General features: G+C 42.5%; 1 long non-coding RNA gene across 1 annotated transcript; it reads left to right on the plus strand.

Annotated features, from left to right (window-relative positions):
- The first annotated feature begins 5,202 nt into the window (after nt 1-5,202).
- LOC123044928 (uncharacterized) lies at nt 5,203-9,441 on the plus strand. Its single transcript, XR_006420771.1, has 2 exons — nt 5,203-5,863; nt 8,235-9,441. It is a non-coding gene; the product is annotated as an uncharacterized lncRNA (long non-coding RNA).
- Nucleotides 9,442-16,694: the final 7,253 nt, after the last annotated feature.

Genomic DNA, 16,694 nt, shown 5'->3' on the forward strand with positions numbered 1-16,694 from the left:
CCCACGGGTAATGGGTATCCATACCCGCAAAATATATGGGTAGGGCATGGGTATGAAATTGCGCCCATTGGTCACCCAATGGATACCCACAAACAATGTTAAATGAAACTAACTCCTATGATATGTGGAGTCAACATCCAAGTCTCATGGCCCACCCTAAATCTCTTATTCCCTAAACCGGCCATAGCACATAGGGCCACAGGTACTTGCTCGCCACTCATCCTACATCATATGTGTCTCCTCGAAGTGATGAAATCTCAACTTATCGTCATCGAACACATGTCCATCTCTTGATCTAGCGATCCCCAATTCCCACTGCCGCCTCTCATAGCGTTGGGGTACCACTAACCATTGCTCATACTCACTTGATTTCTCCAAGATGCCACTCACCGGAGGAGACCACATCAATACTATACCGCTCGCCCATCGTCACTTGAATTTTAGACTCATTTCTCTACTTTTTAAAAAATTAAATGCCATAGATTGTACCCATTGGATACCCATTGGGTATAGGATACCCGATGGGTATGGGCATGGGTATCAATTTATGCCCATGGGTACTGAAATGGGTGGGTATAGAAGGTTTCTGTGGATATGGGTTTGGGCAGAAGAAGTTCATACCCACCCATACCCTACCCATTGCCATCCCTAACCACCCACTGATTGACAAGCCATCGTTTTTGAAATACCTCCGTTCTCACTAAGGCATCCCGCCGGAAGAGAAAAAAATTCTGACTCGCCTAAACGACTGCAACTTGACAGCAGGTACAACTCACATTGGATTAAATCTTGTTACTATAGAACTGTTACTTATTCCTGCATCAAGTACTTTGACCTGAGCCAACTATGTAAAAAAATTATGCAACTATGTTCATTTTTTATGCAACTCTGGTAATTAAAAAAATCATGACCCAGCAGAAAACCTTGGTGTTGCCTATTCCTACCTCAACTACTTGGATTTCTTTCCTATCCTAGTATAAGGTGCTTAGGGTTCATGGGCGACCCTAGTCAGGGAGAAAAACTGACAACTTGAACAGTAAACTGAGGCAACTATGTTCATTTTTTGGCAACTCTGATAAATTAAAAAAAAGCCATCACCCAGGAGAAAAAACACTTGGTGGGAAACAGACTTAGTCTTGTTCTACTTATGCATACTTTTTGCTTTATGTTCTCTATAAAAACAAGTTGCTCGCTGCATTGTGGTTAGTTTGTCCTGAAAACACAAGTTTCTATTTTTTTTATGCCATGGGAGATGATGATGATAATGTCATCATACTACAGCTCGGAGTTAATTGTTCCGTACACAGCTAAAGCCATCCATAACCACTGTTCGTAGTTCAGTGCCCCAACTAAGGACATTGACATTGAAGAAACACTAAACTACTTTTGCAAGGTGATGGAAAACGACCCAGGATTCTTCTTTAAATGCAAGACAGATGCGGAAGGCGGGACAAAAAACTTGTTTGGGGTGGATGGTGCGACACAGAAAGCATATGCGGAGGCTTATCATGATTGCATATCATTTGATGCAACTTATCTCACAAACATGTAGTATGTCGTTTGCCCCCTTCATTGGCATCAACTAGCTCAAAGCAACTGTTGAGTAATAGTCATGAAACTAGCTCAAAGCAACTAGCTCAAAGTAAACAGGACAGAAAATTGTCATGAAACTAGCTCAAAGCAACTAGCTCCTAAAATTAGGCAACACAATCCCTATAGCTAGGCAACTGTTGCTTAAAAAAACCTCATGTAATTGGACATGTATGACTACTTGGAGACAAAATGAGGAAGATTACCACACAAATTTTCATGCAAAAAAAACTGTCATGAAACTAGCTCAAAGCAACTAGCTCCCTAAAATTAGGCAACACAATCCCTATAGGTGGGCAAATGCATGAAAAAAATCATGCAACTACAAAAGTTTTGTTCAGAAAGTAAAGTAACACTTACTCGCAACTTTCCATAGACACCCTTCCTAATCATGTCCTTCTTAATTACTGCTTTGATCAGACTGTCATTCCATGCTTTGACCCTTGGAAGGACAGTTGCCGTCCTCTCGTCCACATAATCCTTATGGACTATCTTATAGTCCACATCAAGCGAGTCAAGGTAAAGGAGTTGTTTCAAAAAATAGACAAACACATGTGAGTTGCGAAAAGACATATCCAACTTCAGCATGAAACATAAAGCGCAAAATGAAACGAAAAAAGAGGGGGGGAGGTCTAGATCATTTTACCACTAGGTTAAAAAGGCAGTAGCATATAGTATTCTTCTTGTCTCCAAAACCCATGAAAGCAAGCCTAAGTTGGTCGACGACAAACTGGCAAACTTTTGAATTCACAACCTCACGTGGATTCAGCGCATCTGAGTGTGCACGCGGGGACACCTTCAAGCTGGTGGTCGGTGCAAGAAAACAGCTATAAACAACAACCAGCCATGCACTTAAGAACTTGTCGTCCGCAACAACTCACATATCATCTATCATTTTGCACCACTCGGTCAGTGTTGGCGTGGGCCCTGTCGGGATGTTGAACGTCTCATTGAACAACCTAAGTACGTCTGGCTCCACTTCATGCGCAACCTTCCTCTGCCCCCTTGGCAAACCCTAGATTCTTTCTACGCTTGTTGCATCAACTGGGATCTTCCCCCTATCTGGGATAACAAGCTTCGACAACTCTGGATCATAACACTTCATGACAAACTTCACAAGATCTCCTTTCATTGTTCTTGTGCCGATATCAAGCACGCCCCCAAAGCTTATATCACCGATGGCATCCTTTTGTATATCATCAAGGCCACTGTTTAGGACAAAAAGTCTTAAAGGTGATGCCTTGTTCCTTGATGGTGGCCCACTGCTACCAATCTGCGTAAAAAATGTACGGAAAAACTCATATTAAAAAAAAGCAGCGGCAGTTATATTAAATTGAGCAACCCACTATATTAAACTGAGCAACTCACTTTACTAAACTAAGTGAACCACACGATAATTAAAAAAAGCAAGCTGTGTTTGCTAAAAAATGAGCAACTAGATCTATATTGAACTGCAACTGCTGGTACTAAACTAGGCAACTGCTACACTGCTATTCTGTTGCTTATCAAAGATAGGAGTGCATATACCAAGAAAATGGCATGCTGATTGAGCATTACATATTTCAAAATAAAGATGCCTCCCTTCTTTCAAGTTTTTTAAAAAAAATACCTCGTCCGTGAATTTCTTCGCACATTTCAGATTTCTCCCTCCTTCATCACGAGGGGCGGAATCGGTGGCCCATTTCCCCGCCCGACCACCCCGGGCAGAATTGGTGCCTTGTTTCCCTGCCCAACCACCACGTACAGGATCATGATTCATCCGCCCGCGCTTGCGTCCAACTTTACTCCTTGCTAATTGAGCTACCACTTCTTCTCCCTCATTTTCACCATCAGTTTTTCCCGCAGTCCTTCTGCTTTTTGGAGTCATTCTGTAAAAGAAACACATCAAAATATGCCATGTTGATGAAAAAAAATACAAAGCCCTATAACTCAACTGCTCAATGATACTACTTGCATTTGGGGTAACTTCACTGTCATTTGGAGATGAACGATCTCCATTTACTCCTACCTAGAGATAACTCAACTATTGAATGCTAGTGCTTGCAGAAGAAATTTGGTGTTGAAAACTATGCAACTACTCATTATTTTGTGGCAACTAAAAAAATGACATAAAACAAGCACAATGTGACTACTGCCCCTAACAACCACAAAAAACCATCTTCCGCCCCAAAAAAACAGTGTGTTGCTTTAATGTTGAACACAATGCGACTACTGCCCCTAATTAGTGCAGTTGTTGATACTATGAACTTCGATTGCCCCTCCATCACAGAAAAAATGCGGGGGCAAACTAAGCAACTACAATCATATCTCTATACAACTCAATCTAGGAATTCAAGCAACATCAGCAAAAAAAACGAATCTTGTGCCCTTGTAAAATGCATCCCCTTACCCTGACCCTCCCCTAAAAAAACTGAGCAACTACCATCAAAATTCTATACAACTGCCCAAGTCAGATGCATCCCCTGACCCTGCCCCCCCCCCCCCATCTCGCAAATTTGCAGGAAAAATCTAAGCAACTAGCATCAAATTTATGAACAACTGCCCAAGTCGGATGCATCCCCTTACCCTGCCCCTCCATCTCGCAAACTATAGGGAAAATCTAAGCAACTGCCATCAAATTTATGAGCAACTACGTCCTGAGAAGCAAACAACATCAAAAAATGAATCCTATGCCCCAGTCACCAGGATTCGTTCGCATGTATCCCCTTACAGCGACTCAATTCCGCCTTCCCCCAGCACCACCCCACCCCCTCGCCATACCAACGTCGCACCCTTCCCCGACATTGACGACGCGGAGCCCGAGGACGCCATGGACAACCTCGTGCCCGCCCCGTCACCGAAACCCTAAACGCCATGGACGCCATGGACCGCAACTGGGAAGCAGAGCGAGAATAGGGGGGATACGTGCCGGGTTTACCTCCGCCTATAGCCGCCGACTCGCGGTGCTCGCGGACGGCCTCCCGCACCGGCGACTCCACGCGGGATCGACCACCGCATCACCTCGCCTTGTCGCGTCGTTGCTAGAGGAGAGGAAGGGAGACGAGGAGGAATTCGAATGAAATCGCTGCGGGGGTGTGGGCAGGCGGTTTCGAACAAGAGGAGCGGGGGTGGGGGCGGTTTCGTCTGGAATAAAGGTGCCAGGCCCACCACGCGCCGCACGCCCCGCGTAATCCCATAAGGCACCTAGTCGGAAGTGGATCGCGCGTGTGGGATCGATCGACCGCATCGAATGGTTGACGTGTGTGTGCTCGACGCAACGAACGAGCGCAGCTGCGCGTTTAAGATTTCAGGTTTAATTCTTGCAGAGGTGGAATACTTATGAGTTGTAAAGGTCGATTCTGTATCTTGATGTTGGTAAGGAATATTAGCATGTTGAGTGACAACTGGTTCGCAGGCCAATGACAGCCCAGCGAACGCACCTAACGTGAAGAGTTGCTTAGACGATGAGATCATTTTTATACTAATGGAAGATGCAGTGACGACTCTTCCTAATGTCAACGACTGCATGTCTTGGTCTTGTGTACCATTAGAAGATAAACAAAAACTTAAGCACAAGCTTTAAGACCATGGCTATCTATCAGTACAGTTACTAATCTCCCAATAAATCCTCGTCTCCAGTGCATCGAGGCTTTTTTCGGTCGTGGCCTCGAGAGTGGATGGCTGGAATCTGGAAGGCCTCTGTGCTGTGGGTCCTTGATTAAGTCGGTGTCCTCGCACTTACCCCAGTCCACGCATCCAAGCCCCAGATCTCTCCTTTCTCTCTCTTTCGAATTTCCTCTTCGTCTTGCTAGGCACCGTCGGCGGCCTCGCTCGGGTCGCAGCGTTGCCCCACAAATCTGCTTGCCCAGCCATGTCTCTGTCCGCTGTCACCACCATCCAGCTCAGGGAGCAACCCTGACGTTCTCCCCGTCTCCTTGCCCCCAGATCTGGACAACGCCTCCAGTTCGGACGCGGCTCGTCGGCCCACACACTGACGTGTGGGCCCGGACCCACCCGTCAGCGGCCCAACGGCAGGGGGCCGTACGTCAGGGGATCCGGCTCCCTCCAGTTCATAGATTTGGAGGGGAATATGAGTCGAGGGGCGGGATCGGAGACAAGCCAAAGAGAGGTTCTGGTCGGCTCTAGGGCGGAAGCTTTGATAGTGGAAGGCCGGGTTGGGTGTTGGAGTATTCTCTCTATCTGTTTAGTTGATATTGTGATGGCGGCGCAAGTCTGATAATTGGGGAGGAGAGGTGAGGACGTCACAGATGGATGGAAGCGGCAACAGAAGCAGGTGCTCTGTTTTATTTCTCTTTTCTTGACCTATGCAGCCATGAGTTCTTCCGTATGAATACGCAAATATACCATATTTTGTGCTATTTAGTTAAGTGGGTTTTCCGTGTGATTTATGGTGAGTTTTGAATGAGGTCATTTGAGCTGGCCACTCCCTAGCCCCTAGGATTTGTTGGAGCTCCAAAGATATGTTTATTCTTGGACAATAATGTACGTATAGATTGATCTCCCTAATTACAGTGTTTTGCTCATATTTACTACAGTCGCCATGCTCATGTTACTTTTTCTGCAATTTCATTACATTGCAGTCCAGATCAGAACAAATAGAAGACATTATAGTTGTACTATTGCAGTCAGATTCATGGTCCACTAAATGTTTCTAATCATATACTCTTATAGCAGCCGTATTGTGGTGCACATAAACCATGGGAATATAATTCAATCAGATTTTATTTTGTTTCATGTTCAAAAAAACATTAGGGGCTATGTCAATGTCAGATAATTTCTTTGAGAATTTTTTTTGTTTCGAGAATCAACAACCAACAAATTCGAGCCCCTGTTGAGCATTCCTTTTTTTGATTTCTTTGGCCCTTTTTGTAGGTTTATTAATTTTCTGCGATGTTGAACATTATTTGGGACCCTTAGTGTATTCATTATGAAATGCAAAACTGCGCTGAATCCTTCAGTTTTAGGTTTTAACAAGATTTAGGATCACACTTGATATTAGGCTTTAATAAGATATAGGATCACACTGCGAAGTAAGTTCAATCATTGTCCTTTTATTTGTTCAGCCCTTTGCATTGTATGTATGGATCTCTGGGTGTGAGCTTAATCAATTTTCTTCCATATATTGTTTTGTCATTGGGCGAGAGTAGTACTAGGATGGGTGACCTCCTGGGAAGTCCTCGTGAAAGGGTTTCATATCTAGCCTACCCCAACTTGTTTGGGATAAAAGGCTTCGTAATTAATATTGTTTTGTCATCCTAAAATAGATTTGTGCTGACTGGGATTTGATAGATTCATTTTCCAATCATTTCTGGATCATCAAACTTGCACAAGTACAACAAGGGATTCAAAGAAAGAATGATACATGGGCTAACTTATGTGAACCAGAAGCTTGATTGATCGGGGCATCAGGGCTTGGGATTTCTTCCTGCAGGTTTTGTGAACTCCGTTGTGACTTGCAAGACACCACCCCCAAGCATATATTAGTTGCGACTTGCCAGCATGTATGTGAGGGTCTTCTTTCTGGTTCAGTTTTTTTATTCGGTCTGTAAGGATTTCATTTGGTTCCTTGATCCCTTCGTGCAAGTTTTGTGAACTCCGTCTGAAGAGGGAGTTCGAGTACAATTTCAGTTCAGGCATAGCCGATACAATATCTTCTTTCTCTGGTACTTTATCATTGTTAGCCGAATTCAGAACCCCATAGCATGTCAAATTACATGATATTTTTTATAATATTTTCCTAGTACAACTATAGGGAAAAATACACCAAATTATGTCCAAGTAACCATATGGTGTGCCTGAATTCAAAAACCCCGTCTATTTTGTTTGAAGGCATATGGTGTGAAATTACCTTACCAGATTGAGTCTTAGCCTAATGATTTAAGAACTTGAAATCATTTGTAGATTGAGGTTGCATATCCAAACCTGAAAGTATTGCTAGAATGAATGAACTGCTAGCATCCAGTGCATGAGAATCTGAGATTTATTTTGGTGGCATGACGTTTTAGAGAGCAGTTGCCATTAATTTTGATTGTACACCCCTTCTGGTTTCCTCCTCTTGAATGCCCATTTGGGTTATTTCTTATGATGAAAGAGGTTTTGTCTGGTACTAAAGATCTTAGTTTTGTTTTGAGTGACTTCAACTTTCATTATAGACTGATGAGAATTGTCTTCAAGAAGGTTTGATTGGAGTTTCTCTTGATTGGATGATCTCAAGTTGCCTCTTTTGTAAATGATTCGAATGTCTCGGAAGTCTGGTTAAGACTAAGCAATGCATGGAAACTGAGTCGTTCACGGGAAACTACTTTTGTACTTCCTCCATCCCTAGATTCTTGTCTTAGATTTGTTTAGATACAGATGTATCTAATACTAAAACGTGACTTGATACATCCGTATTTAGACAAATGTAAGACAAGAATTTTGGGACGGAGGGAGTAGATATTAAACTCCATCACACATGGATGACCATGATTCCTTTTCATGTAGCAATTAGCATTCCCCTTGCATTACTTTCTTTAGGTAGCTCATAAATGGAGAGAAGAAAGGTTTTATCCAGTTTTATGAAGTCTTTTTTGTTATGCCTGAGTGTTTAATATATCACTCATAATATTTTATGTTTCTCTTTATGTCTTGGTGCAAAGAAGCAGGGTCAGTTTCAGAGCTACCCGCTCTCCCACACACACATGGGCTAAGAGAAATGCAGTTGGAGGGGATAATTGTAGAAATAAATATATATTTATTTTAGTAGTATTCATACTAGCGTTGTGCTTATGTTTAAAGCTTCAGACTCTGATTTTGAGCATCCGGTGAATTGTCTTGACTCTTATTACAAAAACAAGCGATATGTTCAGGAAACATTTTACTTCGATGTTATCCTCCCATATGAAAATCTTTTTTTAGGTTAATTATGCCAACAAGCACCATATGTCATTTTTAGTAACGAGTTTTATCCAAATTATGAAGTAAACATGTTCATACATCGTAACTGTAGCTCTTCTCCAATATGTTAATGTTGTTTTCTCATTTATATCCTGCTAAATATATGTGGCTATGAAAGGCATTAACTTTTCATCCTATATTTTCCAAATATCATCTACTCCCTCCGTTTCTAAATATTTGTCTTTTTAGAGATTTCAAATGGACTACCACATATGGATGTATATAGACATACTTTAGAGTCTAGACTCACTCATTTTGCTCCGTATGTAGTCATTTATTGAAATCTCTAGAAAGACAAATATTTAGGAACGAAGGGAGTAGCTTCTGTTTAGACAATGCCTACAACTACAAAGGAGATGTGACTTTCCTTTGTTGTGGTGGGTGTTCATGCGCTCTGGTGGGTGATACCACTACCGTAACAATCTACTGAAATGGCAACTACCAGAAGTCAAAATGCAATATGGTACATGGAGGAAGAGCCCACCATCAAAGGTGAAAAAGACCCCCTCAAAAAAATCAAAGGTGGAAAAGAGTCCAATAAAAGAAAAACAGCACAGCAAGGCGCGCGTCCCCTTCTACTATGATGTATGTCTGCCCATATAGTTTTTTTCTAAAATCATTGTAAATAAGCCTCAGAACTATGTTTTTGGCTATCATGCTACCATCCAATGTACTACTCCCGCTGTTTTTAAATAAGTCTTTTTAAAAATTTCAATATAAACTACATACGGATGTATATAGACATACTTTAGAGTGTAGATTCACCCATTTTACTCATTTTAGAGTGTAGTTCATATTAGAGTTTCTACAGACTTATATTTAGGAATGGAGGAAGTAATATATACTGATGTGTATGAACAATGTACCGAAGTATCTATTTCCTTGTGCTTCAAGGTTTTTTTATCAGTCTCTAAACACTGTTACTTACATGGTTTGAATGCTTGATTTGCTCTTGCTTTTTGTGTTAGGGCAAAAAGCACGGGGCGTCGACCCGTTGGCTGGGCAGCTGGGGTAGCTACCAGCCCACACGAGTTCAAGCCCCAGCTTTGACGCGTGGTGCTCGCGGTGTTTCTCCTATAAAAAAATGCCAACGAGAGTTAACCCTTGGGTTGGTCTCATTTTTTTGTGTTAGGGGGTGCAATGGCTCATCTAAATATCTTAGGCTTAAAGATTTTATGATCGGTCTCAATGTTCTTACTTGCATGGTTTGAGTGCTTGGTTCACTCTCGCCCTTGCGCCATCGGCGCAACGGGTCATCTAGTAAGAGCAAAAGATGATAATTACAGGAAAGGATTATGACCCTGATAAATGCCACACGTCACGTACGGGCACATGATAACTCCAAAAAATTTCGACGGTAAATTTAGTGTACGGCAACTTTCATGCTTCAATTTGTTTTTAATAGAAACTTGCCATGTGTCATTGAAATTTACCATCGTTGTGTGACTAAAATTGCCATAAAAATGGGCGGGTGCTAGGCGCCGGTGCGCCGGCCGAAACAGTTCGGCCGGTCGGTCCCTAGCCACCCGATTTAGCCGCTAACAGCCGTTCGATTTGGTCCCCTGTTGTGTCTTCTTCCTCCCTCGTCTGCTTCCCCCTGCTTTCCCCGTTGGATTTGCCCCCCGCAGCATCGTCTCCACTTCTGCTCCTCGCAGGAAAAAAAGGGCCACCGTCCGTTGGCACCGAAAAAGTCGCGCGTCGTCTCCGTCGATGGTGGGTGCCACTATGCAGCCCCCCCCCCCCCCCCCCCCCCCCGTGCCCTCTGCCATAACCCACATCTGGAGATGTTTGGTTCCAGCAGAATCGAATGTTAGTTGTAGCAAAAAGAATCGCCAACGCCAAGCAGCAAAAACAACCACAAAAACTCACAGATCCAACTTTTGTTGTTGTCGATGCTTGCGCAGGGAGGCCGCCGGGGTTCGTTGTTACCGTGTTTGCCGTTTCCAGCAAACTGAATGTTGGTTCCAGCTTTTGTTTTTGCCGGTTGCAACATTTTACAGCGTCGCCGGCGAGGATGTCAAGCTTTGTAGCACTTCATCGGTGATTGCATATTCACATGGGAGACTGGTTCCAGCAAAAATAAACACCGGTTGTAGCAAATGTGATGCCGGTTCCAGCAAAAAAAGTCGGCACTGCGCAAAGAGCTGCTAGTGTCAAAAACGTTCTTATGTTATGGAACGGAGGGAGTAGCAAACTGTGTTGCCAGATGTAGCTTTTGTGGTGCCGGATGCAGCAAAAACATGTGCCGTCCCCCGTCGCCCCCAAACCACTCCCATCGTTTGAAGCAAAAGAATCACCTGTTCCAGCTTCTGTTGTTACCGGTTGCAGCTATTTTGCACCACAGTTCCAGCTTCTATTGGCGCTGGTTATGGCTCATTGACGGATTCATCGCTGCAACACAACGACCATGGTTGCAGCTCACCAGGCACGCGGTTCCAGCAAGCCACAGGCACGGGTGCAACATCCCGATGGCGGTTGGTGACGAGCTCGTCACATCACCGTTGCAGCTCCGCCACGGCCCCATGGGCTCAACCATGGAAAAACTCGATGAGCAGCAAACAAGTAGGCAGAAGGACAACCCATCGCGGCCGCTACCAGCATGGGCTGGGAGTCAGGGTGGTAGCCCCATGGACGATATAAGGGGTGTGGGTGAAGCGGTGGTGGTTGGGTGGACAAGAATGGAGGGAGGGGCTCGGTGGAGATTCTAGAGAATGGAGAAGGAAAGCTAGAGGACGACACTGGAAATAATCCAGAAGAGAGACCGGAAAACAACCAAACTGGAGACCTGCATGGGGAAAAAATGGACATACTGCCATATACAATTTCAGAGGAATGTAGAGCGACACAAACACTACAGAAAAAGAACATATATGAAACAAGTATGGGATTGCAGCAAGTACAGAACAACCTGAATAAGAAGGTTCTAGTCCAAAGGAAACCGCTTAATGATTCGTCCTTAGCCTTAGATAACATTAGTCAGCAAGAGCACTATCCTCTACTTATTCAGTCTGACAACATAGTAGCTCAAAGCAATCGCACTGATGAGTCTGCTCAGAGGTCAAATCCAAGCACAGAGCAAATTCATTCCCATTTAATCAGTGCACTTTCTCTGGCAGGAAAGAGAGCTCCTTCACAATATCTATTGCAGGAGACTCCAGCTACTAAAAGGTGTGCACAAGTTGAAGGAGCTCAGAAAACACAACAGCAATTCCACTCCAGTGAAATTCACGATTCACTGATGCGGAACACTGTTAGAATTGGAGAAGTTGGACGACATGAATCTGCAGAAGGAGACCAGATCCAGTTCGGTGGTCAAAATGATAAATTGCAGGGAGTAGGAGAAACTATCCTAACTCTATCCTCGGTCGCAAAAGATCTACCTGTAGACACCATTGCAGGAACAGAAGGGGAAAAGGCAGGAGCTAATCAGGAGGTCACAAATCTGGGAAGAGGAGAAACCAACACAACGACTATAGCAAAGAATCAGATAGTTAGTGGTAATCAGGGAGGAGAGCATCGGCGTAGAGTTTCAGGCTGGGATGTTCGGCCGACTAACGGATCCGGAGATTTTAACTCAGGAGATTCAAGACTTCCTTTTGTTGGCTCTGGAGGTCCCATTAGAAATCGCCATTATTTATCTAAGAAAATAATCAATCAGAATCGTATGCGCAAAGATAATAGTTCTATTAAGGAAAGAACTGGTAGTCCTTATCCTTATCGCTACAACAGATCTCCTGCAAGAGTGGAATCAATAGGAGGAGAGGACTATGAACCATGTCCTATTAGGACACCCTCACCATCCTCTAGCACAGGCTCTCTGGGGTCCAGATATGGCGCTTTCTCCCCTCCTATGACAGTTGATGACAGATATAAGGGTATGGATGCTCATGCTGACTATGGGGGTGCTGAAGCTTCAACCAAAGTACAAGGTCAAGTTGGGGAAAGTAGCAATGACAATGGTTATACATTTCCAGTTCTGGAAACTCATCCAGAAGGTGACATGGAAGTTGATGGGGCTATGGCGCCAGCCCTTAAGGCGCCACGGGCGCCATGAGGATGATAGCTTGGAACTGTCGAGGCATGGGCCAGGGCCTTGGCAGTACCAAAATGTGCTACCTGGCTAGGTTAATCCACGCTTCAAAAGCCAAGGTAATTTTTATTTCTGAAATAAAATCATCTAAATTCAATTCTGCTGATTTGAACACACGTTTTGACATGCATGACAGTATTGTAGTGCCTTCCAAGAATCGATCAGGAGGACTTTGGCTGATGTGGAGTGATGACCTTCAAGTGCATGTACATATTTCTAATTTCCATGTTATCTTAGCTACAATAGTAAATGTAGTGTCTAGAGAAGAGTTTGCTCTGGTTTGTGTTTACGGGGATCCTTACCATCGTCAGACAAACCAGATTTGGGATCTTGTAGCATCTTTTGTGTATGATAATGCCAACAAGCCAGTTGTCTGTATGGGAGATATGAATAACATTTTGTATGACGATGATAAGAACTCCCAGCATGTTAATAGTAATCGTATGCGCGCTTTTCGTAACATTGTTAAATCTTGTGGGTTTTTTGATCTAGGATATAGTGGGCCTGCTTATACTTGGACTAATAAGCGATATTCTTCTGTGCCTATCTATGAACGCCTAGATAGATGCTTGGTAAATGCTGAATGGTGTGCTTTATATCCGATCACTAATGTCTATAATATGCCGATCACTATTAGTGACCACGCTCCCATTCTTGTCTCCACTGAAGGTAATTTCAGAAAGCCTTTGCAAACTTTTAAATTTGAAAATTGGTGGCTCATGGAAAAGGATTTTAATGAATATGCCAAAGTTGCTTGGAATAGTACTGCTCATAGGCCTTTCTATGCTAGAACTAACCACCTTGCAGGATCACTCAAGAAATGGTGCAAGAAGAAGAAACCTCTAAATCAGGAACTCAATTCTCTGGAGGAACAAATTAAGAATATTCAAAAAAAACCATTGCATGAGCAGGATCACAACATGGAAGCAGCCCTTGTTTGCAGGTTTGAGGAAAATTTAACGAAGCTCACTCAATTTTATAGCCAGAGAGCTAAGAAACATTGGGCGACAAAAGGAGATAGGAACACCAGTTTTTTCCATCAAGCTGTTCTCAAAAGGAGGAGGAAAAACCAAATAGTTTCCATCAGGGATAACAAAAATATTACTCATTTTAACCCAGATAAAATTGCGCACATATTTGTAGACTATTTTAAAGAAATCTTCAAGTCTAACAATGCAGATCTTGGGAGGCCGTACGATGCAACAACAACAAACAATGACAGCAGAGATTGTACCAACACTATCCCAGATAAACAGGAGGTTTGGAGCATTTTGAAGGAAATGAAGGTCAATGCATCCCCAGGACCAGATGGATTCAATGTGGCGTTCTACCTGGCGGCTTGGGATTGGATAGGAGAGGATATCACCAATCTGGTAAGAAAATTTTATGAAACAGGGGTAATGCCTAATCATATAAATAACACAAACATTGTTCTAATTCCTAAAAAACTTGTTTGTACTACTCCTGCTGATTTTAGACCTATTAGTCTCTGCAATGTTGTTTATAAAATTATTGCTAAATCCTTGGCCAATAGACTTAAACCACACCTCCCTAATTTTATTCATCCTTCTCAACAAGCTTTTATTGAAGGTAGGAGAATTAGTAATAATATCATTATTGCCCAAGAAATCACTCATTCCTTTACTCTTAATTCTTGGAACACTCCTGCCTTTATGCTTAAAATTGATCTGGCAAAAGCTTTTGATCGTCTTGAGTGGAATTTCATTATATCGGCTTTAACGCGAAAAGGGTTGCATAGTCATTTCATTCATCTCATCCATGCATGCATAGCTACTCCTGTTTTCTCTGTTGTCATTAATGGTCAATCTTATGCGAGATTCAGAAGTAGTAGAGGTATAAGACAAGGATGCCCTCTTTCACCTTATTTGTTTGTCCTTGCCATAAATGAGCTCTCAATATCCTTGCAAGAAGCCATGACAGCCAACCACTTGTCAGGTATATCTCTTGGACCTTATTGCCCCCCAATCCATTCTCTCATGTTTGCTGATGATCTCCTTGTTTGTGGTCTGGCCACGATAGAGGAAGCTAATACTATGAATGAGATTATACGTTCTTTTTGTATTATCTCTGGTCAAACCCCCAACTGGACCAAATCAGGTATTCTGTTTAGTAAAGGTGTGGATCCTAGTATACAACTTGCAATCAGAAATATCTTTCCAGTTCCCATCATTGATAATCATTTCACTCATTTAGGTCACCCTCTCATTCTCCCAGCTAAAGATAGGTCCTCAGCTTATAATTTTGTTATTGACAAATTCAAATCCAAGCTCCCAACCTATAAAGCCAATAAACTTTCACATGCTGGTAGACTCACTCTTATTAATTCAGTTTTTGCTTCTATTCCCATTTATTATATGTCAAATATTCTCTTCCCCAAAAAATTCTTGGCCAAACTTACTGCTATCATTAGGAACTTCTGGTGGACAGGAGTTAGGGAAGAAGCTAATGCCAAATCTCTTTGTCTTAGAGCTTGGAAGGACATTTGTGCTCCAAAAAATGAAGGGGGACTAGGAATCAAGAATATTCAAGCTACCAACAGGTGTCTCATTCTTGCAGCTGCTTGGAGAATTGTTGAAAAGCCTGACAGCCATCTATCAAAAATCTTAAAATCTAAATACTTTCCTGACTCCTCTCTTTGGAGAGCCAATTATAATGTTCCCAAATCTGCCTTTTGGGCCTCCATTCTTAAAGTTAGGCCAATTCTTATTAGAAATTCTTTTTTCCAAATCAGGGCTGGCAATATCTCTCTTTGGAGCTCTCCGTGGTTTAACACTTGGGAAAGTATTTATGATCATCTCATAATTCAAGATAATGATTTTATCTATCCGGCTCTTATTAGAGATCTTTGGATTCCAGGGCAGAAAAAATGGAATGCTAATCTCATAGATCTTTTATTTGATTCTGATACAGCTAATTCCATCAAGCAGGTGCCAATCATACAGGAAGAAGGTGAAGATATTTTATGTTGGAAACACACACCAACAGGGAAATTCACTACAAAAAGTGCATATAAAACTTGTTTCCAGGTCTTGCAAGAGGAAGGAGAGCCACAACCTAGAACTCTAAACAATAATTTAAAAGAACTCTTAAAGCAGGTATGGAAGGACAGAAATATGGCTCCTAGAATCCAAACATTTGCATGGAGACTGGTAAGAAAAGCTTTACCTACAGGGAAGAGAGCAGGTAAGTATTCTAAGCACATTAGTAAGTTCTGCTCAAGATGTGGCTTAGAAGAGGATGAGATGCACATATTTTTCAACTGTGTTTATGCTAGAGCTGCATGGTTTGCAAACCCCTGGTACATTAGAACTGATTTGTTGTGTCAGAATTTAGATTCTTTAGTTACTACCATCTTAAACTTAGCTAATTCAAATCATCCAAATGCAACCTTAAGTAATATTTTCACTTTTTTGTGGTGCCTTTGGAAGTTCAGGAATGACAAAGTTTTTCAAAGAAAAGATGCATCTCCAATACAGGTCTTCCATGCGGCTCAAGCAATCATAAACAGTTTGTCTTTGGAACAAAATATAAATATGCAGGAAACAGCTACTTCTGAAACAGGAAAGGATTGCAAGCATAAGGAAGACAAATATGTTCAAGGGAATACAGTTAATCTGACTGAAATTTCAACCTCAACGAAAATATTCACGGATGCAGCTTGGAATAAACAGGAACAATCAAGTGTGAACGGAACAGGGAAAACAGGTATAGGGATATCCATAGAAGGACAAGAAAGACGAACAAAATGGCAGATCAAGATTTCCGCAACAGCAATGCAAGCTCAATCAGCGATACATGCCGAAGCCTTGGCGATCAAGTTAGCAGCCATCATCATAAACATGACAGGAATACATGAGGCTGCCATTCTAACGGATAATTTAACTTTAGCAAAAGCAGCAGCGGCAAGGGAACCAACCAAGCAGCCTGGACACTGGATGATTAGAGGTATATTAGCAGATTTCTGTGCCCTCACAAGCTCAAGCCATGTCCAGGTATTCCATGTAAGAAGGAACCAAAACTCGGTAGCTCATGATGCAGCAAAGCTAGCTTATTCGCA

The sequence above is a fragment of the Triticum aestivum genome, chromosome 2B (assembly GCF_018294505.1).
Source record: "Triticum aestivum cultivar Chinese Spring chromosome 2B, IWGSC CS RefSeq v2.1, whole genome shotgun sequence".
Classification (NCBI taxonomy): Eukaryota; Viridiplantae; Streptophyta; class Magnoliopsida; order Poales; family Poaceae; genus Triticum; species Triticum aestivum.